We start from the raw sequence: 27,599 nt of genomic DNA, 5'->3' as shown, positions 1-27,599 counted from the left end.
CAGTTTTGTTTCCTTCAGCACTTTAAATGTGTCATGTAATTCTTGCCTGGCCTGTAAGATTCCCACTGAAAAGTCTGCTGCCAGATGTATTGGAGCTCCATTGTGTGTTCCTTGTTTCTTTTCTCTTGCTGCTTTTAGAATTCTTTCTTTATCCTTGACCTTTCAGAGATTGATTATTGAAAGCGCTGCGGGAGTCTTTCTTGAGTTAAACCTGCTTGGTTTTCTGTAACCTTTTTTTTTTTTTTTCCTTGAGTATTGATATCCTTCTCTAGGTGTGGAAAGTTCTCTGTTACTATTCTTTTAAGTAAACTTTCTACCCCTATGTCTTTCTCTACCCCCATTTTAAGGCCTTTAACTTTAAGCCCCCAAAATTTTCCCTTTTGAGGCTGTATTCTAAATCCTGTAGTCATGTTTTACTGTATTTTTTTTTAATTCTTTTGTGTGTGTATCCTTAAATAGCCTGTTTCCAAGCTCGTTGTATTTTTTTATTATACTTTAAGTTCTGGGATACATGTGCAGAATGTGCCGGTTTGTTACATAGGTATACACATGGCTTGGTGGTTTCTTGCACCCATGAACCTGTCATCTACATTAGGTATTTCTTCTAATGTTATTCCTCCTCTAGCCCCCTACCCCCTGACAGGCCCCAGTGTGTGATGTTCCCCTCTCTGTGTCCATGTGTTCTCATTGTTCAACTCCCTAATTTTTTCTCTTGCTTTTATCAATTCTGGTATTTAAGGACTTTGGTGTATTTTTCAGTATGTCACTTGCATTTTCCAGCTCGGAAATTTCTGCTTGGTTATCTTTAATTATTTCAACCTCTTTGTTAAATTTATCTGATAGAATTGTAAATACCTTGTTTGTGGTATCTTAAATTTCTTTGATTTTCCTCAACACAGCTATTTGTATTTCCTGTTTGAAAAATCACATATCTGTTTCTCCAGGATAAGTCCCTGGTTCTTTATTTATTCATTTGGTGAGATCATGTTTTCCTGGATGTTGTTGATGCTAGTAGATGCTCATCAGTATCCAGGCATTGAAGAGTTAGGCATTTATTGTAGTCTTCACTGTCTGGACTTACTTGTACTCATCCTTCTTGGGAAGCTTTTCCAGATATTTCAAAGGACTTGGTTGTTGTGATCTAAACTGTACCTGCTTTAGGGGGCACTCCAAGCTGAATAACATTGTGGTTCTTGCAGACTCACAGAGGTATCACCTTGATGGTCTTAGAAAAACTCTAGGAGATTTCTCTGGATTGCCAGACCAGGACTCTTGTTTTCTTCTCTTACTTTACTCAAAACAAAAGAATCTCTGCCTCTGTTCTGAGCCACCTAAATCTAGGGTGAAGTGACACAAGCCTCCCTGTGACCACAATCACTATGACGGTACTGGGTCAGACCAGAAGCCAGAGCAGCACTGGGTCTCACCCACGGCCTGCTGTAAGCACTTTCTTGCTAATGCCTATGTTTTCTCTAGGCCCTGGGGTTCTAGAATCAACCAATGACAAAACCAGCCAGGCCTATCTTCTTCATTCTAGAGTTATGAGGTCCCCCAGGCTCCAGGTGGGTTCAGAGCTTTAATCCAAGATTCAGGGACTAGAGTAAAAAACCTTAGAAATCCACTTTGTGTTCTATTGTACTGTGGCTGACCTATCAGTCAAATCACAGGACGCAACCTCTCCCACTCTTCCTTCCCCTTTCCAAAGGCAGAGATGCCTCACCCTGTAGTCACCACCACCCCAGGCCATGAAGAGTACTGCCAAACTACTGCTTATGTTCCCTTATCCCCAAGGGCTTTTAAGTCAGCTTGTTGTAAATGCTGACTGACTTGAGACTCACCTGCACGGCCGAGGGCTCCCCTCTGGTCTAGGGCATGTCCAGAAATGCTGTGCAAGGACCAAGTTCTAAAACCAGGGATCCAAAGATGTTGCTTGTTGCTCTACCACCTTGTGGACTTGTTAGAGCCTAAGTCGCAAGACAAAGTCCCCTTTACTTTTTCCTGTGCTTTTATCAAGCAGAAATTTCACCCTGTAGCCACCACAGCTGGTAATCATTGAGTGTCACTTGAAGCCAGCAAGTCACAGAGGCTTACTGAAGGCCATTGACATAGTACCTGGGTATATTGTTGCCAGTTATTCAGAGACCAAGGGATTTTCAGTTAACAGGTGATGAATGCTGCCAGGACTGGGTTATTTCCTTCAAAGAAGTGTGCTTCCTTCTGGCCCAGTGTTTACCTAGAATTGTTTTCTGGGATCTAGGGGCTAAAACAGGAGCCTCAGGACTCTCTCGTCAGTACCATATCTGGCTGCAGCTGAGCTGATATCCAAGATGCAAGGCAAGGATTTCCCCATTCTTCCCTCTCCTCTCCTCAAGTGGAAGGAAAGGGTCTCTTTTGTAGCTGTGAGCTGTGCACCCTGGATTTAGGGGAGGGGTAATGCCAGCACTCTCTTAACCACATCAACTGATGTCTCATTAGGTTATATGTCCCTCCAGTCCACTTTCTCTAGGCGTAGTTCAGCATATGACTCACCAAAGAGTTATAGTCCTTATAGCCTAGATTGTCTTTCAAGTTCATTTAGAGACACAGAGCACTGTAGTCCATAGTAATGAGGTTTGTGAAAACTCAGGTTTGGTCTGCTAGGATTGGTAATTCTCCTTGGCTAGGGTTGGTTTAAATGCTCTCTCCATGGGTGGGTGTCAGCTAAGTTTGGTCTGGTTTAGTTTTCTCCTCTAACAAGACAGGACTTAGTTCAATGCCTCACACTCAGCATCCAGTGATGATCTCTGCACCATGCCACTGCCGCATGGGTGTGGGAGAGAGAGGTGGAATTTTCAATTCAATACTTTTTTTTTTCTACCTCTTTTGTGCCTTTTTTAGTGATACAAAGACAAAACCAGGTACTCTGAGGGTTCACCTGATTTTTGTCTCTTAGGAAAGTTATTTTTTTCTGTGTAGATAGTTGTTAAAATTGTATCCCAGCAAGGGGGATGAGTGATGGAGCTCTTCATCCCACCATCTAGCTCCCGCTTTCTCCATTGTTGAGTATTAACAAATACTTTTTTTGTATCTATTGAGATAATCTTATAGTTTTTGTCCTTAATTTTGTTGATGTGATGTATCACATTAACTTGTATATGTTGAACCATCTTTGCATTCCTGGAATAAATCATACTCATCACAGTGTATTATCTTTCTGATGTGTTGTTGAATTCTATTTGCTAGTATTTTGTTGACAATCTTTGCATTTATTTTCATCAGGGATATTAGCCTGTAGTTTTCTTTTTTTATTGTGCTCCTGTCTAATTTTAATATCAGGATAATGCTAGCCTTATAGATTGAACTACAAAAAATTCCTTCCTCTTCAAGTTTTTGAAATAGTTTGAGTAGAATTACTGTTAGTTCTTTTTTCAAAGTTTGGTAGAATATAACATTAAAGTCAGTCTCGAGTATAGTTTTTCTTGTTATTGGGAGATATTTTGCTACTGTTTCAATTGGATTACTCATTATTGGTCTGTTCAATTTTCTGTTTCTTTATGGTTTAATCTCGGTAGATTATATGTATCCAGGAATGTATTCATTTCATCTAGGTTTTCTAATGTGTAGAGTAAAATTATTATATTTCTTAAGAGCCCTAGGATTTTTGAAATAGTAAATGACCATTGGCTTCAATTAAAATCTCCAACTGTTTTAGCCCCTAACAAGAGAGTCAGCCTGTTTTGTTACTGCTTTGAAGCCTGGCATTGAGTTGTCTCTAGCTGTGAATGTCCTGGCATCTTCTGACAATAGAAGGCAGTTTTCTTTATATTGGCAAGGTTGTTTAGTGTATCCACCTTCTTCAATGATCTTAGCTAGATATTCCAGATACCTTGCTGTAGCTTCCACATCAGCACTTGTTGCTTCACCTTTCACTTTCATGTTACGGATATAGCCTCTTCCTTTAAATCTGATAAACCACCTCTGCTAGCTTCAACGTTTTCTTCTGAAGCTTTCTTAACACTCACCACCTTCATAGAGTTGAAGAGAGTTAGGGCCTTGCTCTGGATTAGGCTTTGTTTTAAGGGAATGTTGTGACTTGCTTGGTCTTCTATCCATGCCAGTAAAACTTAATTCATGCCAGCAATAAGGCTGTTTTACTTTCTTATCATTCTTGTGTTCACTGGAGTAGCATTTTAAATTTATTTTAAGACATTTTCTTCTGTATTCACACTTTGGTTAACTGACTCAAAAAACCTAGTTCTGGCTTTTCTCACCTTTTGATGTGGTTACTTTCAGTAAACTGAGTAGTCTTAGTAAATGTAATTATTTTTAGCTTTTGATTTAAAGTGATAAAGGTATGACTCTTTCACGTGAACAATTAGAGGCCATTTTAGGGTTACTAACTGATTTAATTTATATATTGTTGTGTCTCAGCAAATAGAGAAGCCTGAGGAATAGAGAGAGAGATAGAGGAATGACTGGTCAGTGGAGCAGTCAGAACACACACAAAATGTATTAAGTTCACCATCTAATATGAGCATGGTTCATAGCACCTCAAAACAACTACAACAGTCTGGATGCAGTGGCTCATACCTGTACTCCCTGCATTTGGGAGGCCAAGGAGGGCAGATCACCTAAGGTCAGGATTTTGGGACCAGCGTAACCAACATGGCAAAACCTCACAAAAATTAGCCAAGCATGGTGCAGGTCACCTGTAATCCCAGCTACTCAGGAATCTGAGGCAGGAGAATTGTTTGAGCTCAGCAGGCAGATGTTGCAGTCAACTGAGATCACACAACTACACTCCAGCCTGACAGACAGAGCAAGACTCTGCCTGAAAAGAAAAAAAAAATTACAGATCTTTTCCAAGATGGCCAAATAGGAACAGCTCCAGGCTACAGCTCCCAATGTGAGTTACACAGAAGACAGGTTATTTCTGCATTTCCAACTGAGATACCAGGTTCATCTCACTGGCACATTGGACAGTGGGTGCAGGACAGTGGGTGCAGCCCACCGAGCAAGAGCTGAAGCAGGGCGAGGCATCGCCTAGCTGGGAAGTGCAGGGGGTAAGGGAATTCCCTTTCCTAGCAAGGGGAAACCATGACACACAGCACCTGGAAGATCGGGTCACTCCCACCCTAATACTGTGCTTTACCAAGGGTCTTAGCAAACGGCACACCAGGAGATTATATCCTGCACCTAGCTCAGAGGGTCACATGCCCATGGGGCCTCCCTCATTGCTAGCACAGCAGTCTGAGATCTAATTGCAAGGTGGCAGCGAGGCTGGGGGAGGGGTGCCTGCCATTGCTGAGGCTTGAGTAGGTAAACAAAGCTGCTGGGGAGCTCGAACTGGGTGGAGCCCACCGCAGCTCAAGGAGGCCTGCCTGCCTCTGTAGACTCCACCTCTGGGGACAGGGCATAGCCAAACAAAAGGCAGCAGAAACTTCTGCAGATTTAAATGTCCCTGTCTGACAGCTTTGAAGAGAGTAGTGGTTCTTCCAACACAGACTTTGAGATCTGAGAATGGACAGACTGCCTCCTCAAGTGGGTCTCTGACCCCCCGAGTAGCCTAACTGGGAGGCATCCCCCAGTAGGGGCAGACTGACACCTCACACGGCCAGGTACAACTCAGAGACAAAGCTTGCAGAGGAACAATCATGCAACAACATTCACTATTCTGCAGCCTTCGCTGCTGATACCCAGGCAAACAGGGTCTGGAGTGGACCTCCAGCAAACTCCAACAGATCTGCAGCAGAGCGTCATGATGGTTAGAAGGAAAACTAACAAACAGAAAGGACGTCCACACCAAAACCCCATCTGTATGTCATCATGATCAAAGAACAAAGGTAGATAAAACCACAAAGATGGGGAAAAAACAAAGCAGAAAAGCTGAAAACTCTAAAAATCAGAGGGTCTCTCCCCTCCAAAGGAACGCAGCTCCTCACCAGCAATGGAACAAAGCTGGAAGGAGAATGACTTTAATGAGTTGAGAGAAGAAGGCTTCAGAAGATCAAACTTCTCCAAGCTAAAGGAGGAAGTTGGAACACATTGCAAAGAATTTTAAAAAGTTGAAAAAAGATTAGATGAAAGGCTAACTAGAATAACCAATGTAGAGAAGTCCTTAAATAACCTGATAGAGCTGAAAACCATGGCATGAGAACCATGTGACAAATTCACAAGCTTCAGTAACTGATTCAATCAACTGGAAGAAAGGGTATCAGTGATTGAAGATCAAATTAATGAAAAGAAGAGAGAAGTTTAGACAAAAAGGAGTGAAAAGAAACTAACAAAGCCTCCAAGAAACATTGGAATAAGTGAAAAGACCAAATCTACCTCTGATTGGTGTACTTGAAAGTGACAGGGAGAATGGAACCAAGTTGGAAAACACTCTGCAGGGTATTATCCAGGAGAAATTCCCCAACGTAGCAAGGAAGGCCAACATTCAAATTCAGGAAATACAGAGACGCCACAAAGATACTCCTTGAGAAGAGCAACCAGAAGACACACAATTGTCAGATTCACCAAAGTTGAAATGAAGGAAAAAATCTTAAGGCAGCCAGAGAGAAAGGTCGGGTTACCCACAAAGGGAAGCCCATCAGACTAACAGTGAATCTCTCGGCAGAAACTCTACAAGCCAGAAGAGTGGGGGCCAATATTCAACATTTTTAAAGAAAAGAATTTTCAACCCAGAATTTCATATCCAGCCAAACTAAGTTTCATAAGTGAAGGAGAAATAAAATCCTTTACAGACAAACAAATGCTGAGAGATTTTGTCACCACCAGGCCTACCCTACAAGAGCTCCTGAAGGAAGCACTAAACGTAGAAAGGAACAACCAGTACCAGCCATTGCAAAAACATGCCAAAATGAAAAGATCATTGATGCTAGTAAGAAATTGCATCAACTAACAAACAAAATAACCAGCTAACATCATAAAGACAGGATCAAATTCACACATAACAATATTAACCTTAAATGTAAATGGGCTAAATGCTCCAATTAATAGACACAGATTGCCAAGTTGGATAAAGAGTCAAGACCCATTAGTGCACTGTATTCAGGAGACCCATCTCACCTGCAGAGACATACATTGGCTCAAAATAAAGGGTTGGAGGAAGATCTACCAAGCAAATGGAAAATAAAAAGGCAGGGATTGCAATCCTAGTCTCTGATAAAACAGACAGACTTTAAGCCAAAAAAGATCAAAAGAGACAAAGAAGGCCGTTACATAAAGGTAAAGGCATCAATTCAACAAGAAGAGCTAACTATCCTAAATATATATGCACTCAATACAGGAGCACCCAGATTCATAAAGCAAGTCCTTAGGGACTTACAAAGAGACTTAGACTACCATACGATAATAATGGGAGACTTCAACACCCCACTGTCAACATCAGACAGATCAACGAGACAGAAAGTTAACAAGGATATCCAGGAATTGAACTCATCTCTGCACCAAGCAGAACTAATAGACATCTACAGAACTCTCCACCTCCAATCAACAGAATATCAACATTCTTCTCAGCACCACATTGCACTTATTCCAAAATTGACCACATAGTTGGAAGTAAAGCACTCCTCAGCAAATGTAAAAGAACAGAAATTATAACAAACTTTTCTCAGACCACAGTGCCATCAAACTAGAACTCAGGACTAAGAAACGTGCTCAGAACTGCTCAACTACATGAAAAATGAGCAACCTGCTCCTGATTGACTACTGGGTACACAACGAAATGAAGGCAAAAATGAAGATGTTCTTTGAAACCAATGAGAACAAAGAGACTACATACCAGAATCCCTGGGACACATTTAAAGCAGTGTGTAGAGGGTAATTTATAGCACTAAATGCCCACAAGAGAAAGAAGGAAAGATCCAAAATTGACACCCTAACATGGCAATTAAAAGAACTAGAGAAGCAAGAGCAAACACATTCAAAAGCTAGCAGAAGACAAGAAATAACTAAGATCAGAGCAGAACTGAAGGAGATAGAGACACAAAAAACGCTCCAAAAAATCAATGAATCCAGGAGTTGGTTTTTTCAAAAGATCAACAAAATTGATAGACAGCTATCAAGACTAATAAAGAAGAAAAGAGAGAAGAATGAAGTAGACACAATAAAAAAATGATAAAGGGGATATCACCACAGATCCCACGTGAATACAAACTACCATCAGAGAATACTATAAACACGTCTATGCAAATATACTGGAAAACCTAGAAAAAATGGATAAATTCCTGGACACATACACTCTCCCAAGACTAAATCAGGAAGAAGTTGAATCCCTGAATAGACCAAAAGCAGGCTCTGAAATTGAGGGAATAATTAGTAGCCTACCAACCAAAAAAATCCCAGGACCAGACAGATTCACAGCTGTATTCTACCAGTGGTGCAAGGAGGAGCTGGTATCATTCCTTCTGAAACTATTCCAATCAATAGAAAAAGAGGGAATCCTCCCTAACTCATTTTATGACGTCTATATCATCCTGATTCCAAACCCTGGCAGAGACACAACAAAAAAAGAGAATTTTAGACCAATATCCCTCATGACCATTGATGCAAAAATCCTCAATAAAATACTGGCAAACCGGATCCGGCGGCACATCAAAAAGCTTATCCACCATGATCAAGTGGGCTTCAACCCTGGGATGCAAGGCTGCTTCAACATACACGAATCAGTAAGCGTAATCCAGCATATAAACAGAACCAAAGACAAGAACCACATGATTATCTCAATAGATGCAGAAAAGGCTTTTGACAAAATTCAACAGCCCTTCATGCTAACAACTCTCAATAAATTCGGTATTGATGGAATGTATCTCAAAATAATAAGAGTTATTTAGGAAAAACCCACAGCCAATATCATACTGAATGGGCAAGAACTGGAAGCATTCCCTTTGAAAACTGGCACAAGACAGGGATGCCCTCTCTCACCACTCCTATTCAACATAGTGTTGGAAGTTCTGGCTAGGGAAATCTGGCAGGAAAAAGAAACAAAGTGTATTCTATTAGGAAAAGAAGAAGTCGAATTGTCCCTGATTGCAGATGACATGATTGTATATTTAGAAAACCCCATCGTCTCAGCCCAAAATCTCCTTAAGCTGATAAGCAACTTCAGCAAAGTCTCAGGATACAAAATCAATGTGCAAAAATCACAAGCATTGTTATACACCAATAACAGACAAACAGAGAGCCAAACCATGAGTGAATTCTCATTCACAATTGCTTCAAATAGACTGAAATACCTAGGAATCCAACTTACAAGGATGTGAAGGACCTCTTCAAGAAGAACTACAAACCACTGCTCAATGAAATAGAAGAGGACACAAACAAATGGAAGAACATTTCATGCTCATGGATAGGAAGAATCAATATTGTGAATATGGCCATACTGCCCAAGGTAATTTATAGATTCGATGCCATCCCCATCAAGCTACCAAGGACTTTCTTCACAGAATTGGAAAAAACTGCTTAAAAGTTCATATGGAACCAAAAAAAACCCCTCATTGCCAACACAATCCTAAGCCAAAAGAACAAAGCTGGAGGCATCACACTACCTGACATCAAACTATACTACAAGGCTACAGTAACCAAAACAGCATGGTACTGGTACCAAAACAGAGATATAGACCAATGGAACAGAACAGAGCCCTCAGAAATAATACCACACATCTGCAACCATCTGATCATTGACAAACCTGACAAAAACAAGAAATGGGGAAAGGATTCCCTATTTAATAAATGGTGCTGAGAAAACTGGCTAGCCATATGTAGAAAGCTGAAACTGGATCCCTTCCTTACACCTTATACAAAAATTAACTCAAGATGTATTAGGGACTTAAATGTTAGACCTAATACCATAAAAATCCTAGAAAACCTCGGCAATACCATTCAGGATATAGACATGGGCAAGGACTTCATGTCTAAAACACCAAAAGCAATGGCAACAAAAGCCAAAATTGACAAATGAGATCTAATTAAACTAAAGAGCTTCTGCACAGCAAAAGAAATTACCATGAGAGTGAACAGGCAACCTACAGAATGGGAGAAATTTTTTGCAATCTACTCATCTGAAAAAGGGCTAATATCCAGAACCTACAAAGAACTCAAACAAATTTACAAGAAAAAAACAAACAACCCCATCAAAAAGTGGGCAAAGGATATGAACAGACAGTTCTCAAAAGAAGACATTTATGCAGCCAACAGACACATGAAAAAATGCTCATCATCACTAGCCATCAGAGAAATGCAAATCAAAACCACAATGAGATACCATCTCACACCAGTTAGAATGGCAATCATTAAAAAGTCAGGAAACAACAGGTGCTGGAGAGGATGTGGAGAAATAGGTACACTTTTGCACTGTTGGTTGGCCTGTAAACTAGTTCAACCATTGTGGAAGACAGTGTGGAGATTCTTCAAGGATCTAGAACTAGAAATACCATTTGATCCAGCCATCCCATTACTGGGAATATACCCAAAGGATTATAAATCATACTGCTATAAAGACACATGCACACGTATGTTTATTGTGGCACTATTCACAATAGCAAAGACTTTAAATCAACCCAAATGTCCATCAGTGACAGATTGGATTAAGAAAATGTGGCACATATACACCATGGAATACTATGCAGCCATAAAAAGGATGAGTTCGTGTCCTTTGTAGGGATATGGATGCAGCTGGAAACCATCATTCTCAGCAAACTGTCACAAGGACAGAAAACCAAACACCGCATGTTCTCACTCATAGGTGGTAATTGAACAATGAGATCACTTGGACACAGGAAGGGGATCATCACACACCAGGTCCTATTTTCGGGAGGGGGTAAGGGGGAGGGATAGCATTAGGAGATATACCTAATATTAATGACGAGTTAATGGGTACAGCACACCAGCATGGCAGATGTATACATATGTAACAAACCTGCACGTTGTGCACATGTACCCTAGAACTTACAGTATGATAATAATAATAATAAAACAATTACAACAGTAACAGCAAAGATCACTCGTTACAGATTACCACAGCAGACACAATAATAATGAAAAAGTTTGAAATATTTTGAGAATTACCAAATTGTAACAAAGAAACAATAAGTGAATACATGGTGTTGTAAAAATAACAATGATAGATTTTCTTGGTACATTATTGACACAAATCTGAAAGCAATATTTGTGAATTGCAATAGGGTGAAGAGAAATAAAATGATGTATGCATTTATCTCATTATTTAAGATGGCCCTCATCATAAAAAATTCTTTTGTTTTGAAGGATAGATTTTCTTGGCTAGGAGAAAAGTAATTTTGTTTAAAAATATGTGTAAGGTTGCCAATTCCATGGATTTGAACCATTTTAGAAAGGCACAATTTTATCACAGCACTGGGTAAATCAGTTTCAATAATTTACAGCTAGTTTATTTCAGAATAGATCAAAATTGAGAGAAAAAAATGTTGAAACATTTTGTGCCCAGGAAAATTTCTACAGGATTTTCTTCTCTTCCTTAAATAGGTGAGTTTTGGAGGCTAAATGATAAAATACCTCAAAGATTTGCATTCTCTAAGTTAGGTGGATATTTGTGTCAACCAGTCTTTCTTTATTCAGGGATGCATTTTGCCTGAAATTCAAGTAAGGAAGCATTCAGTTTACTTAGTTTATAGAAATATTATTTATATATTATTTGAAATGGTAATGTTTTATACACAATCTATACTGGTATTATTTAAAATACCAATGTTTTGTAAGCAATCACAATTAATTGATGATACATCTATATGGTAGATAATTCCACAGGCATTAAATGATATAATTAAAAGTTTTCAATTATAAGATCTTTTAAAAAAGTTTAGAAGAATATGTAAACATGCTTGTGAGATGTAAACAATATAAAATCAGATAATTAAATTATGTGTATCATATGATCACAATTATATTAAAGTGGACACAAAGAAAACTCACTGGAGAGATTGCTTTAAACTTTTAACAGTAGTGCTCTCTCTTTTTTATGGGATAAATGATGATGTTTATTTTTGTCTTTAACATTTTCTGTTTTTCAAATTTTATATAATGACTGGTGCATATTTTACAGCTATTGAAAAGTTATTAAAAAGAAAAAATCATGAAGAAAAGAAACAGAAACTAGATCATGGAGTCTGTCTTACCTTCTTTTCCTGTGTAATCAAGAAAGCCTGGGCAGAGTATTATTATTGGTAAGTTCCGGAAAATTTCCCTTAGATGCAAATCCCAGATGAAAAGCACTCTTATTAAGTGAAATATACTTGTTTCAACTGCAGGTGTTTATCAAAAACAAAAGGCGGGAGAAAGAGGTAGCTCTATCAGTGGAGCAATACTGCCACCAAAAGAAAAATATTGAGAAAAGCTCTATAACAAGAGAGACAAAAACAGAGCAAGAGAAGAGTAGAAGAGAAAACTGGGAGGTTTCATATATAGACTACTTGGTTTTCTGCTTTAGCTGATGTCACTCATCAGTGATCATAAGGGAACCAGTCTTACTCCTTAGTTGTCACTAATGAAATAGGTATGGCTGGTCCAGCCTTGAGCCATTTGAGAGATTGGAAGGAGGCAGATCTCTGAGTGGCTGGGAATTCTCACTAGAGAAAATAAATGGCCATATGTCAAAGGGATGGTACGATGGGATTTGCTAAACAAACTGATTAGAATCAAGATCTCGGGGCGAAGCAAGATGGCTGACTAGGAACAGCTCCAGTCTCCAACTCCCAGCAGGAGCGACACAAAAGACCGGTGATTTCTGCATTTTCAACTGAGGTACTGGGTTCATCTCACTGGGGAGTGCCGGACGATCGGTGCTGGTCAGCTGCTGCAGCCCGACCAGCGTGAGCTGAAGCAGGGCTAGGCATTGCCTCACCTGGGAAGCGCAAGGGGGAAGGGAATCCCTTTTCCTAGCCAGGGGAACTGAGACACACAACACCTGGAAAATCGGGTAACTCCCACCCCAATACTGCGCTTTAAGCAAACAGGCACACCAGGAGATCATATCCCACACCTGGCCGGGAGGGTCCCACACCCACGGAGCCTCCCTCATTGCTAGCACAGCAGTCTGTGATCTACCGGCAAGGCAGCAGCGAGGCTGGGGGAGGGGCGCCCGCCATTGCTGAGGCTTAAGTAGGTAAATAAAGCTGCTGGGAAGCTCGAACTGGGTGGAGCTCACAGCAGCTCAAGGAAACCTGTCTGTCTCTGCAGACTCCACCTCTGGGGACAGGGCACAGTAAACAACAACAAAAGCGAAAAGCAGCAAAACCTCTGCAGACGCAAACGACTCTGTCTGACAGCTTTGAAGAGAGCAGTGGATCTCCCAACACGGAGGTTGAGATCTGAGAAGGGACAGACTGCCTGTTCAAGTGGGTCCCTGACCCCTGAGTAGCCTAACTGGGAGACATCCCCCACTAGGGGCAGTCTGACACCCCACACCTCACAGGGTGGAGTACACCCCTGAGAGGAAGCTTCCAAAGCAAGAATCAGACAGGTACACTCGCTGTTCAGAAATATTCTATCTTCTGCAGCCTCTGCTGCTGATACCCAGGCAAACAGGGTCTGGAGTGGACCTCAAGCAATCTCCAACAGACCTACAGCTGAGGGTCCTGACTGTTAGAAGGAAAACTATCAAACAGGAAGGACACCTATACCAAACCCCATCAGTACATCACCATCATCAAAGACCAGAGGCAGATAAAACCACAAAGATGGGGAAAAAAGCAGGGCAGAAAAGCTGGAAATTCAAAAAATAAGAGCGCATCTCCCCCGGCAAAGGAGCGCAGCTCATCGCCAGCAACGGATCAAAGCTGGACGGAGAATGACTTTGACGAGATGAGAGAAGAAGGCTTCAGTCCATCAAATTTCTCAGAGCTAAAGGAGGAATTAGGTACCCAGCGCAAAGAAACTAAAACTCTTGAAAAAAAAGTGGAAGAATTGATGGCTAGAGTAATTAATGCAGAGAAGGTCCTAAACGAAATGAAAGAGATGAAAACCATGACACGAGAAATACGTGACAAATGCACAAGCTTCAGTAACCGACTCGATCAACTGGAAGAAAGAGTATCAGCGATTGAGGATCAAATGAATGAAATGAAGCGAGAAGAGAAACCAAAAGAAAAAAGAAGAAAAAGAAATGAACAAAGCCTGCAAGAAGTATGGGATTATGTAAAAAGACCAAATCTACGTCTGATTGGGGTGCCTGAAAGTGAGGGGGAAAATGGAACTAAGTTGGAAAACACTCTTCAGGATATCATCCAGGAGAACTTCCCCAACCTAGTAAGGCAGGCCAACATTCAAATCCAGCAAATACAGAGAACGCCACGAAGATACTCCTCGAGAAGAGCAACTCCAAGACACATAATTGCCAGATTCACCAAAGATGAAATGAAGGAAAAAATCTTAAAGGCAGCCAGAGAGAAAGGTCGGGTAACACACAAAGGGAAGCCCATCAGACTAACAGCAGATCTCTCGGCACAAACTCTCCAAGCCAGAAGAGAGTGGAGGCTAATATTCAACATTCTTCAAGAAAAGAATTTTTTTTTTTGCCTTTTTATTTTTATTTTATTTTTTTTTTAAATTTATTTATTATTATTATACTTTAAGTTGTAGGGTACATGTGCATAACGTGCAGGTTTGTTACATATGTATACTTGTGCCATGTTGCTGTGCTGCACCCATCAACTCGTCATTTACATCAGGTATAACTCCCAATGCAATCCCTCCCCCCTCCCCTCTCCCCATGTTACGCCCCGGTGTGTGATTTTCCCCTTCCTGAGTCCAAGTGATCTCATTGTTCATTTCCCACCTATGAGTGAGAACATGCGGTGTTTGGTTTTCTGTTATTGTGATAGTTTGCTAAGAATGGTGGTTTCCACCTGCATCCATGTCCCTACAAAGGACACAAACCCATCCTTTTTTATGGCTGCATAGTATTCCATGGTGTATATGTGCCACATTTTCTTAATCCAATCTGTCACTGATGGACATTTGGGTTGATTCCAAGTCTTTGCTATTGTGAATAGTGCCGCAATAAACATACGTGTGCATGTGTCTTTATAGCAGCATAATTTATAATCCTTTGGGTATATACCCAGTAATGGGATGGCTGGGTCATATGGTACATCTAGTTCTAGATCCTTGAGGAATCGCCATACTGTTTTCCATAATGGTTGAACTACTTTACAATCCCACCAACAGTGTAAAAGCGTTCCAATTTCTCCACATCCTCTCCAGCACCTGTTGTTTCCTGACTTTTTAATGATCGCCATTCTAACTGGTGTGAGATGGTATCTCATTGTGGTTTTGATTTGCATTTCTCTGATGGCCAGTGATGATGAGCATTTTTTCATGTGTCTGTTGGCTGTATGAATGTCTTCTTTTAAGAAATGTCTGTTCATATCCTTTGCCCACTTTTTGATGGGGTTGTTTGTTTTTTTCTTGTAAATTTGTTTGAGTTCTTTGTAGGTTCTGGATATTAGCCCTTTGTCAGATGTGTAGATTGCAAAAATGTTCTCCCATTCTGTATGTTGCCGGTTCACTCTGATGGTAGTTTCTTTTGCTGTGCAGAAGCTCTTTAGTTTAATTAGATCCCATTTGTCAATTTTGGCTTTTGCTGCTGTTGCTTTTGGTGTTTTAGACATGAAGTCTTTGCTCTTGCCTATGTCCTGAATGGTACTACCTAGGTTTTCCTCTAGGATTTTTATGGTATTAGGTCTAACATTTAAGTCTCTAATCCATTTTGAATTAATTTTCGTATAAGGAGTAAGGAAAGGATCCAGTTTCAGCTTTCTACTTATGGCTAGCCAATTTTCCCAGCATCATTTATTAAATAGGGAATCCTTTCCCCATTTCTCGTTTCTCTCAGGTTTGTCAAAGATCACATGGCTGTAGATGTGTGGTATTATTTCTGAGGACTCTGTTCTGTTCCATTGGTCTATATCTCTGTTTTGGTACCAGTACCATGCTGTTTTGGTTACTGTAGCCTTGTAGTATAGTTTGAAGTCAGGTAGCGTGATGCCTCCAGCTTTTTTCTTTTCACTTAGGATTGTCTTGGAGATGCGGGCTCTTTTTTGGTTCCATATGAACTTTAAAGCAGTTTTTTCCAATTCTGTGAAGAAACTCATTGGTAGCTTGATGGGGATGGCATTGAATCTATAAATTACCTTGGGCAGTATGGTCATTTTCACGATATTGATTCTTCCTATCCATGAGCATGGTATGTTCTTCCATTTGTTTGTGTCCTCTTTGATTTCACTGAGCAGTGGTTTGTAGTTCTCCTTGAAGAGGTCCTTTACATCCCTTGTCAGTTGGATTCCTAGGTATTTCATTCTCTTTGAAGCAATTGTGAATGGAAGTTCATTCCTGATTTGGCTCTCTGTTTGTCTGTTACTGGTGTATAAGAATGCTGGTGATTTTTGCACATTAATTTTGTATCCTGAGACTTTGCTGAAGTTGCTTATCAGCTTAAGGAGATTTTGGGCTGAGACAATGGGGTTTTCTAAATATACAATCATGTCATCTGCAAAGAGGGACAATTTGACTTCTTCTTTTCCTAACTGAATACCCTTGATTTCTTTCTCTTGCCTAATTGCCCTAGCCAGAACTTCCAGCACTATGTTGAATAGGAGTGGTGAGAGAGGGCATCCCTGTCTTGTGCCAGTTTTTAGAGGAAATGTTTCCAGTTTTTGCCCATTCAGTATGATATTGGCTCTGGGTTTTTCATAAATAGCTCTTATTATTTTGAGGTACATTCTATCAATACCGAATTTATTGAGCGTTTTTAGCATGAAGGGCTGTTGGATTTTGTCAAAAGCCTTTTCTGCATCTATGGAGATAATCATGTGGTTCTTGTCTTTGGTTCTGTTTATATGCTGGATTATGTTTATTGATTTGTGAATGTTGAACCAGCCTTGCATCCCAGGGATGAAGCCCACTTGATCATGGTGGATAAGCTTTTTGATATGTTGCAGAATCCGGTTTGCTAGTATTTTATTGAGGATTTTTGCATCGATGTTCATCAGGGATATTGGTCTAAAATTCTCTTTTTTTGTTGTGTCTCTGCCAGGCTTTGGTATCAGGATGATGTTGGCCTCATCAAATGAGTTAGGGAGGATTCCCTCTTTTTCGATTCATTGGAATAGTTTCAGAAGGAATGGTACCAGCTCCTCCTTGTACCTGTGGTAGAATTCAGCTGTGAATCCATCTGGTCCTGGACTTTTTTTGGTTGGTAGGCTATTAATTATTGCCTCAATTTCAGAGCCTGCTATTGGTCTATTCAGGGATTCAACTTCTTCCTGGTTTAGTCTTGGAAGAGTGTAAGTGTCCAGGAAATTATCCATTTCTTCTAGATTTTCCAGTTTATTTGTGTGGAGGTGTTTATAGTATTCTCTGAGGGTAGTTTGTATTTCTGTGGGGTCGGTGGTGATATCCCCTTTATCATTTTTAATTGCGTCGATTTGATTCTTCTCTCTTTTCTTCTTTATTAGTCTTGCTAGTGGTCTGTCAATTTTGTTGATCTTTTCAAAAAACCAACTCCTGGCTTCATTGATTTTTTGGAGGGTTTTTTGTGTCTCTATCTCCTTCAGTTCTGCTCTGATCTTAGTTATTTCTTGCCTTCTGCTAGCTTTCGAATGTGTTTGCTCTTGCTTCTCTCGTTCTTTTAATTGCGATGTTAGAGTGTCAATTTTAGATCTTTGCTGCTTTCTCTTGTGGGCGTTTAGTGTTATACATTTCCCTCTACACACTGCTTTAAATGTGTCCCAGAGATTCTGGTATGTTGTATCTTTGTTCTCATGGTTTCAAAGAACATCTTTATTTTTGCCTTAATTTCGTTATGTACCCAGTAGTCATTCAGGAGCAGGTTGTTCAGTTTCCATGTAGTTGAGCGGTTTTGATTGAGTTTCTTAGTCCTGAGTTGTAGTTTGATTGCACTGTGGTCTGAGAGACAGTTTGTTATAATTTCTGTTCTTGTACATTTGCTGAGGAGTGCTTTACTTCCAATTATGTGGTCAATTTTGGAATACGTGCAATGTGGTGCTGAGAAGAATGTATATTCTGTTGATTTGGGGTGGAGAGTTCTATAGATGTCTATTAGGTCTGCTTGCTGCAGAGATGAGTTCAATTCCTGGATATCCTTGTTAACTTTCTGTCTCGTTGATCTGTCTAATGTTGACAGTGGAGTGTTGAAGTCTCCCATTATTATTGTTTGAGAGTCTAAGTCTCTTTGTAAGTCTCTAAGGACTTGCTTTATGAATCCGGGTGCTCCTGTATTGGGTGCATATATATTTAGGATAGTTAGCTCTTCCTGTTGAATTGATCCCTTTACCATTATGTAATGGCCTTCTTTGTCTCTTTTGATCTTTGATGGTTTAAAGTCTGTTTTATCAGAGACTAGGATTGCAACCCCCGCTTTTTTTTGTTCTCCATTTGCTTGGTAAATCTTCCTCCATCCCCTTATTTTGAGCCTATGTATGTCTCTGCGTGTGAGATGGGTCTCCTGAATACAGCAGACTGATGGATCTTGACTATTTATCCAGTTTGCCAGTCTGTGTCTTTTAATTGGAGCATTTAGTCCATTTACATTTAACGTTAAGATTGTTATGTGTGAACTTGATCCTGCCATTATGATATTAACTGGTTATTTTGCTCGTTAGTTGATGCAGTTTCTTCCTAGCCTCGATGGTCTTTACATTTTGGCATGTTTTTGCAATGGCTGTTACCGGTTGTTCCTTTCCATGTTGAGTGCTTCCTTCAGGGTCTCTTGTAAGGCAGGCCTAGTGGTGACAAAATCTCTAAGCATTTGCTTATCTGTAAAAGATTGTATTTCTCCTTCACTTATGAAACTTAGTTTGGCTGGATATGAAATTCTGGGTTTAAAATTCTTTTCTTTAAGAATGTTGAATATTGGCCCCCACTCTCTTCTGGCTTGGAGAGTTTCTGCCGAGAGATCTGCTGTTAGTCTGATGGGCTTCCCTTAGTGGGTAACCCGACCTTTCTCTCTGGCTGCCCTTAAGATTTCTTCCTTCATTTCAACTTTGGTGAATCTGGCAATTATGTGTCTTGGAGTTGCTCTTCTCGAGGAGTATCTTTGTGGCGTTCTCTGTGTTTGCTGGATTTGAATGTTGGCCTGCCCTACTAGGTTCGGGAAGTTCTCCTGGATGATATCCTGAAGAGTGTTTTCCAACTTGGTTCCATTTTCCCCTCACTTTCAGGCACCCCAATCAGACGTAGATTTGGTCTTTTTACATAATCCCATACTTCTTGCAGGCTTTGTTCATTTCTTTTTCTTCTTTTTTCTTTTGGTTTCTCTTCTCGCTTCATTTCATTCATTTGATCCTCAATCGCTGATACTCTTTCTTCCAGGTGATCGAGTCGGTTACTGAAGCTTGTGCATTTGTCACGTATTTCTCGTGTCATGGTTTTCATCTCTTTCATTTCGTTTAGGACCTTCTCTGCATTAATTACTCTAGCCATCAATTCTTCCACTTTTTTTTCAAGATTTTTAGTTTCTTTGCGCTGGGTACCTAATTCCTCCTTTAGCTCTGAGAAATTTGATGGACTGAAGCCTTCTTCTCTCATCTCGTCAAAGTCATTCTCCGTCCAGCTTTGATCCGTTGCCGACGATGAGCTGCGCTCCTTTGCCGGGGGAGATGCACTCTTATTTTTTGAATTTCCAGCTTTTCTGCCCTGCTTTTTCCCCATCTTTGTGGTTTTATCTGCCTCTGGTCTTTGATGATGGTGATGTACTGATGGGGTTTTGGTATAGGTGTCCTTCCTGTTTGATAATTTTCCTTCTAACAGTCAGGACCCTCAGCTGTAGGTCTGCTGGAGATTGCTTGAGGTCCACTCCAGACCCTGTTTGCCTTAGTATCAGCAGCAGAGGCTGCAGAAGATAGAATATTTCTGAACAGCGAGTGTACCTGTCTGATTCTTGCTTTGGAAGCTTCCTCTCAGGGGTGTACTCCACCCTGTGAGGTGTGGGGTGTCAGACTGCCCCTAGTGGGGGATGTCTCCCAGTTAGGCTACTCAGGGGTCAGGGACCCACTTGAGCAGGGAGTCTGTCCCTTCTCAGATCTCAACCTCCGTGTTGAGAGATCCACTGCTCTCTTCAAAGCTGTCAGACAGAGTCGTTTGCGTTTGCAGAGGCTTCTGCTGTGTTTGTTATTGTTTACTGTGCCCTGTCCCCAGAGGTGGAGTCTACAGAGACAGGCAGATTTCCTTGAGCTGCTGTGAGCTCCACCCAGTTCGAGCTTCCCAGCAGCTTTATTTACCTACTTAAGCCTCAGCAATGGCGGGCCCCCCTCCCCCAGCCTCGCTGCTGCCTTGCCGGTAGATCACTGACTGCTGTGCTAGCAATGAGGGAGGCTCCGTGGGCGTAGGACCCTCCCGGCCAGGTGTAGGATATGATCTCCTGGTGTGCCTGTTTGCTTAAAGCGCAGTATTGGGGTGGGAGTTACCCGCTTTTCCAGGTGTTGTGTGTCTCAGTACCCCTGGCTAGGAAAAGGGATTCCCTTCCCCCTTGCACTTCCCAGGTTAGGCGATGCCTCGCCCTGCTTCAGCTCTCGCTGGTCAGGCTGCAGCAGCTGACCAGCACCGATCGTCCGGCACTCCCCAGTGAGATGAACCCAGTACCTCAGTTGAAAATGCAGAAATCACCGGTCTTCTGTGTGGCTCGCGCTGGGAGTTGGAGACTGGAGCTTTTCCTATTCGGCCATCTTGCTCCGACCTCCAGTAAAAGAATTTTAAACCCAGAATTTCATATCCAGCCAAACTAAGTTTCATAAGTGAAGGAGAAATAAAATCCTTTACAGATAAGCAAATGCTTAGAGATTTTGTCACCACTAGGCCTGCCTTACAAGAGACCCTGAAGGAAGCACTCAACATGGAAAGGCACAACCAGTACCAGCCATTGCAAAAACATGCCAAAATGTAAAGACCATTTAGGCTAGGAAGAAACTGCATCAACTAACAAGCAAAATAACCAGCTAATATCATAATGGCAGGATCAAGTTCACACATAACAATCTTAACGTTAAATGTAAATGGACTAAATGCTCCAATTAAAAGACACAGACTGGCAAACGGGATAAAGAGGCAAGACCTATCAGTCTGCTGTATTCAGGAGACCCATCTCACACGCAGAGACATACATAGGCTCAAAATAAAGGGATGGAGGAAGATTTACCAAGCAAATGGAGAACAAAAAAAAGCGGGGGTTGCAATCCTAGTCTCTGATAAAACAGACTTTAAACCATCAAAGATCTAAGGAGACAAAGAAGGCCATTACATAATGGTAAAGCGATCAATTCAACAGGAAGAGCTAACTATCCTAAATATATATGCACCCAATACAGGAGCACCCAGATTCATAAAGCAAGTCCTTAGAGACTTACAAAGAGACTTAGACTCCCATACAATAATAATGGGAGACTTCAACACTCCACTGTCAACATTAGACAGATCAATGAGACAGAAAGTTAACAAGGATATCCAGGAATTGAACTCATCTCTGCAGCAAGCAGACCTAATAGACATCTATAGAACTCTCCACCCCAAATCAACAGAATATACATTCTTCTCAGCACCACATCGTACTTACTCCCAAATTGACCACATAATTGGAAGTAAAGCACTCCTCAGCAAATGTACAAGAACAGAAATCATAACAAACTGTCTCTCAGACCACAGTGCAATCAAACTACAACTCAGGACTAAGAAACTCAATCAAAACCGCTCAACTACATGGAAACTGAACAACCTGCTCCTGAATGACTACTGGGTACATAATGAAATGAAGGCAAAAATAAAGATGTTTTTTGAAACCAATGAGAACAAAGACAAAACGTACCAGAATCTCTGGGACACATTTAAAGCAGTGTGTAGAGGGAAATTTACAGCACTAAATGCCCACAAGAGAAAGCAGGAAAGATATAAAATTGACACTCTGACATCGCAATTAAACGAACTAGAGAAGCAAGAGCAAACGTGTTCGAAAGCTAGCAGAAGGCAAGAAATAACTAAGATCAGAGCAGAACTGAAGGAGATAGAGACACAAAAAACCCTCCAGAAAATCAATGAATCCAGGAGTTGGTTTTTTGAAAAGATCAACAAAATTGACTGACCACTAGCCAGACTAATAAAGAAGAAAAGAGAGAAGAATCAAATCGACGCAATTAAAAATGATAAAGGGGATATCACCACCGACCCCACAGAAATACAAAGTACCATCAGAGAATACTATAAACACCTCTACGCAAATATACTGGAAAATCTAGAAGAAATGGATAATTTCCTGGACACTTACACTCTTCCAAGACTAAACCAGGAAGAAGTTGAATCCCTGAATAGACCAATAGCAGGCTCTGAAATTGAGGCAATAATTAATAGCCTACCAACCAAAATAAGTCCAGGACCAGATGGATTCACAGCTGAATTCTACCAGAGGTACAAGGAGGAGTTGGTACCATTCCTTCTGAAACTATTCCAATCAATAGAAAAAGAGGGAATCCTCCCTAACTCATTTGATGAGGCCAACATCATCCTGATACCAAAGCCTGGCAGAGACACAACAAAAAAAGAGAATTTTAGACCAATATCCCTCATGAACATCGATGCAAAAATCCTCCATAAAATACTGGCAAACCGGATTCCGCAACACATCGAAAAGCTTATCCACCATGATCAAGTGGGCTTCATCCCTGGGATGCAAGGCTGGTTCAACATTCGCAAATCAATAAACATAATCCAGCATATAAACAGAACCAAAGACAAGAACCACATGATTATCTCGATAGACGCAGAAAAGGCTTTTGACAAAATTCAACAGCCCTTCATGCTAAAAACGCTCAATAAATTCGGTATTGATGGAATGTACCTCAAAATAATAAGAGCTATTTATGACAAACCCACAGCCAATATCATACTGAATGGGCAAAAACTTTAAAAATTCCCTTTGTAAACTGGCACAAGACAGGGATGCCCTCTCTCACCACTCCTATTCAACATAGTGTTGGAAGTTCTGGCTAGGGCAATTAGGTAAGAGAAAGAAATCAAGGGTATTCAGTTAGGAAAAGAAGAAGTCAAATTGTCCCTCTTTGCAGATGACATGATTGTATATTTAGAAAACCCCATTGTCTCAGCCCAAAATCTCCTTAAGCTGATAAGCAACTTCAGCAAAGTCTCAGGATACAAAATTAATGTGCAAAAATCACAAGCATTCTTATACACCAGTAACAGACAAACAGAGAGCCAAATCAGGAATGAACTTCCATTCACAATTGCTTCAAAGAGAATAAAATACCTAGGAATCCAACTGACAAGGGATGTAAAGGACCTCTTCAAGGAGAACTACAAACCACTGCTCAGTGAAGTAAAAGAGGACGGAAACAAATGGAAGAACATACCATGCTCATGGATAGGAAGAATCAATATCGTGAAAATGGCCATACTGCCCAAGGTAATTTATAGATTCAATGCCATCCCCATCAAGCTACCAATGAGTTTCTTCACAGAATTGGAAAAAACTGCTTTAAAGTTCATATGGAACCAAAAAAGAGCCCGCATCTCCAAGACAATCCTAAGTCAAAAGAACAAAGCTGGAGGCATCACGCTACCTGACTTCAAACTATACTACAAGGCTACAGTAACCAAAACAGCATGGTACTGGTACCAAAACAGAGATATAGACCAATGGAACAGAACAGAGTCCTCAGAAATAATACCACACATCTACAGCCATCTGATCTTTGACAAACCTGAGAGAAACAAGAAATGGGGAAAGGATTCCCTATTTAATAAATGGTGCTGGGAAAATTGGCTAGCCATAAGTAGAAAGCTGAAACTGGATCCTTTCCTTACTCCTTATACGAAAATTAATTCAAGATGGATTAGAGACTTAAACGTTAGACCTAATACCATAACAATCCTGGAGGAAAACCTAGGTAGTAACATTCATGACATAGGCATGGGCAAAGACTTCATGTCTAAAACACCAAAAGCAACAGCAGCAAAAGCCAAAATTGACAAATGGGATCTAATTAAACTAAAGAGCTTCTGCACAGCAAAAGAAACTACCATCAGAGTGAACAGGCAACCTACAGAATGGGAGAACATTTTTGAAATCTACTCATCTGACAAAGGGCTAATATCCAGAACCTACAAGAACTCATACAAATTTAGAAGAAAAAAACAAACAACCCCATCAAAAAGTGGGCAAAGGATATGAACAGACATTTCTCAAAAGAAGACATTCATACAGCCAACAGACACATGAAAAAATGCTCATCATCACTGGCCATCAGAGAAATGCAAATCAAAACCACAATGAGATACCATCTCACACCAGTTAGAATGGCGATCATTCAAAAGTCAGGAAACAACAGGTGCTGGAGAGGATGTGGAGAAATAGGAACACTTTTACACTGTTGGTGGGATTGTCAACTAGTTCAACCATTATGGAAAACAGTATGGCGATTCCTCAAGGATCTAGAACTAGATGTACCATATGACCCAGGCATCCCATTACCGGGTATATACCCAAAGGATTATAAATTATGCTGCTATAAAGACACATGCACACGTATGTTTATTGCGGCACTATTCACAATAGCAAAGACTTGGAATCAACCCAAATGTCCATCAGTGACAGATTGGATTAAGAAAATGTGGCACATATACACCATGGAATACTATGCAGCCATCAAAAAGGATGAGTTTGTGTCCTTTGTAGGGACATGGATGCAGCTGGAAACCATCATTCTCAGCAAACTATCACAAGAACAGAAAACCAAACACCGCATGTTCTCACTCATAGGTGGGAACTGAACAATGCGATCACTTGGACTCAGGAAGGGGAACATCACACACCGGGGCCTATCATGGGGAGGGTGGAGGGGGGAGGGATTGCATTGGGAGTTATACCTGGTGTAAATGACGAGTTGATGGGTGCAGCACAGCAACATGGCACAAGTATACATATGTAACAAACCTGCACGTTATGCACATGTACCCTACAACTTAAAATATAATAATAATAAATAAATTTTAAAAAAATAAAAATTAAAATTAAAAAAAAAAAAAGGAATCAAGATCTCTGCGGGAATTTGCAGAACTCTGAGTTGTGAAATTGTATTTCCTGGAGTGCTAGAGTTTCAGCAAAAGTGTCACAGAAAACTCTTCATTTAAATAGTGTGTCTTTTTTTAATGTATTGAAAATGTACATGTAATTTTGTTTGAAGAACAAAGCAATACCAAAACCGGTAGCCTGGAGTACGATCTAGTTTTTTCTGCTTGATTTTGTATGTTTACAGGGTCATAATAAATGGGAAGTTCAATTTGGTTTATGGGATCAGGACTGGAGCATTCATCTGCTTCACTTGCTCCTTTCCCCATAATTAGATTAAATCAGGAAGTCCCTAGGTTCATTCACCTTTTGCAATACACTCTACATTTTGGGGTACTCTGGAAGTAAAAGATGGGTTCCAATTATGACGTTAGATGGGTCCCAATTATGATGTTAGTGCTTCCCATAGCACCACAGGGAATTCAAAGCTCACTTCCCTATGTGCTTCGATTTCTCACCTGGGGTTGTGACAAGTCATAAAAGGTATAATAAAGAGGAAAGGCCTGAGTGTTTTAAGCAGTGGAATGACATGATGAAGATTCTATTTTTATGTAATTAAATATTTTTAAATATTACCTGCATAAATGAAACATTTAATAATAATGCTTCAATTCTGAAAAAAATTAAATAATGAGGGATAGCCCTACCAAATGTTGAGATATAAATCCATGGTAATTAATATAAGTGCAGAAATAGTCTGACAGAACACTGGGACAGAGTGTATTAGCTCGTTTTCACACTGTTATACAGATACTACCTGAGACTGGGTAATTTTCAAATCAGGTAGTTTTATTTGACTCACAGTACTGTATGGCTGTGAAGGCCTCAGGAAACTTGCAATTATTACCGAAGGCTAAGCAGAAGCATGTACCTTCTTCACAAGGTGGCAGGAGGGGAGGTGAGCTAAAGGGAAGTGCCACACTTTAAAACCATCAGACCTCATGAGAACTCCCTTGCTATCATGAGAACAGCATGGGGAAAACTGCTCCCATAGATACAATTACCTTCCAGTAGTACCTCCCTTGACACATGGGGATTACAATTCAAAATGAGATTTGGGTGGAGACACAAGAGCCAAACCATATAACAGGTTTAAAACAGGTCTAAGCTTATGTAATTTAATATATAACACAGGAAATATTTTAAATTATTAGGTAAAGGATAGACTAACAATTTATTGATATTGAAACAATGAGCTGGCCACTGGAAATAAGTTAATTTATCAAATAAATATTTTAAATGTACAAAACAAAATTCCAGAGGTATTAAAAATAAATATTGAGAAGGGTTTTAAAAATCATGGTTTGGGGAAAGGTTTTCTTCTAAATATGGCATAAAAGCCACAAACTGTAATAAAAATGATTGACAGGTTTGACTATATAAATATTGTAAAACTTCTTAAAAGCACATAATGAATAACAATAATTACAAAATATAATAAACAAGATTAAAATCCATATAAAATACTGAAAATTGTAACATACACAACAAACAATGGTGAATATATCTAGTATAAAATATATGTTGCTAATTAATTAAATAACTGGTGGATACACCTGTATCGGTTAGCTTATATTAAATTATACTAGAGTGAAAAAAAGCCTAAAAATACCTGTAGTTTGCAACCACAAATATTTATTTACTTCTCAGGCTACATGTCTCTATCAGATCAGCTGTGGCCCTGCTGTCTATTGTCTTCACTTTAAAACTCTAGCTGAAAGAGCAGCCTCTATCTAGGACATTACTAATCTTGTGGCAGAGAAAAGTTGGTGAATTATAAAAGGTTTCTTAAACCTTTCTCCTAAGTGGCATATTTCACGTCCAAATGCATTCCATTGACCATGGTAGTCACATAGCCAAGTCTGATGTCTGTGAGACAAGAGTATAAGCCTGTTCTAGGGAGGAGCCCCACTGAGAAGAATACCAAGTATTTTAAACAATAATACAATCTATATAAACTCTATAGAAAAATATAAAAAGAACACAACTGTCAATACTTTTTTAAAAGCTAAATTTCATCACACAAATTCAAATTAAAACAATTATCACCTGTCATATTGAAGTTATGGCAAAAAATGTTTTTTTAATTTATTTTTATTATTATTATACTTTAAGTTCTAGGGTACATGTGCATAACGTGCAGGTTTGTTACATATGTATACTTGTGCCATGTTGCTGTGCTGCACCCATCAACTCGTCAGCACCCATCAACTCGTCATTTACATCAGGTATAACTCCCAATGCAATCCCTCCCCCCTCTCTCCTCCCTATGATAGGCCCCGGTGTGTGATGTCCCCCTTCCCGAGTCCAAGTGATCTCATTGTTCAGTTCCCACCTATGAGTGAGAACACGTGGTGTTTGGTTTTCTGTTCTTGTGATAGTTTGCTAAGAATGATGGTTTCCAGCTGCATCCATGTCCCTGTTTAATGTGAGAGAGAATGAAGGGAAATGAACATTGTTATGCACTGGTTTTAGGAGTATAAATTGTTTAAGC

The 27,599-nt window shown here is 40.1% G+C and overlaps 1 long non-coding RNA gene across 1 annotated transcript in view; it reads left to right on the top strand.

The window, feature by feature from the left end:
- The window catches only part of LOC144338770 (uncharacterized), a 293,409-nt gene that overhangs the window by 208,496 nt on the left and 57,314 nt on the right, over positions 1-27,599 (top strand). The window contains exon 3 of the long non-coding RNA XR_013413142.1: positions 12,062-12,182. This is a non-coding gene — a long non-coding RNA (uncharacterized LOC144338770). The remainder of the gene's footprint in view (positions 1-12,061; positions 12,183-27,599) is intronic.

Source organism: Macaca mulatta, chromosome X, assembly GCF_049350105.2.
Source record: "Macaca mulatta isolate MMU2019108-1 chromosome X, T2T-MMU8v2.0, whole genome shotgun sequence".
Lineage (NCBI taxonomy): Eukaryota > Metazoa > Chordata > Mammalia > Primates > Cercopithecidae > Macaca > Macaca mulatta.
This window is presented reverse-complemented; position numbering and strand designations above follow the sequence as displayed.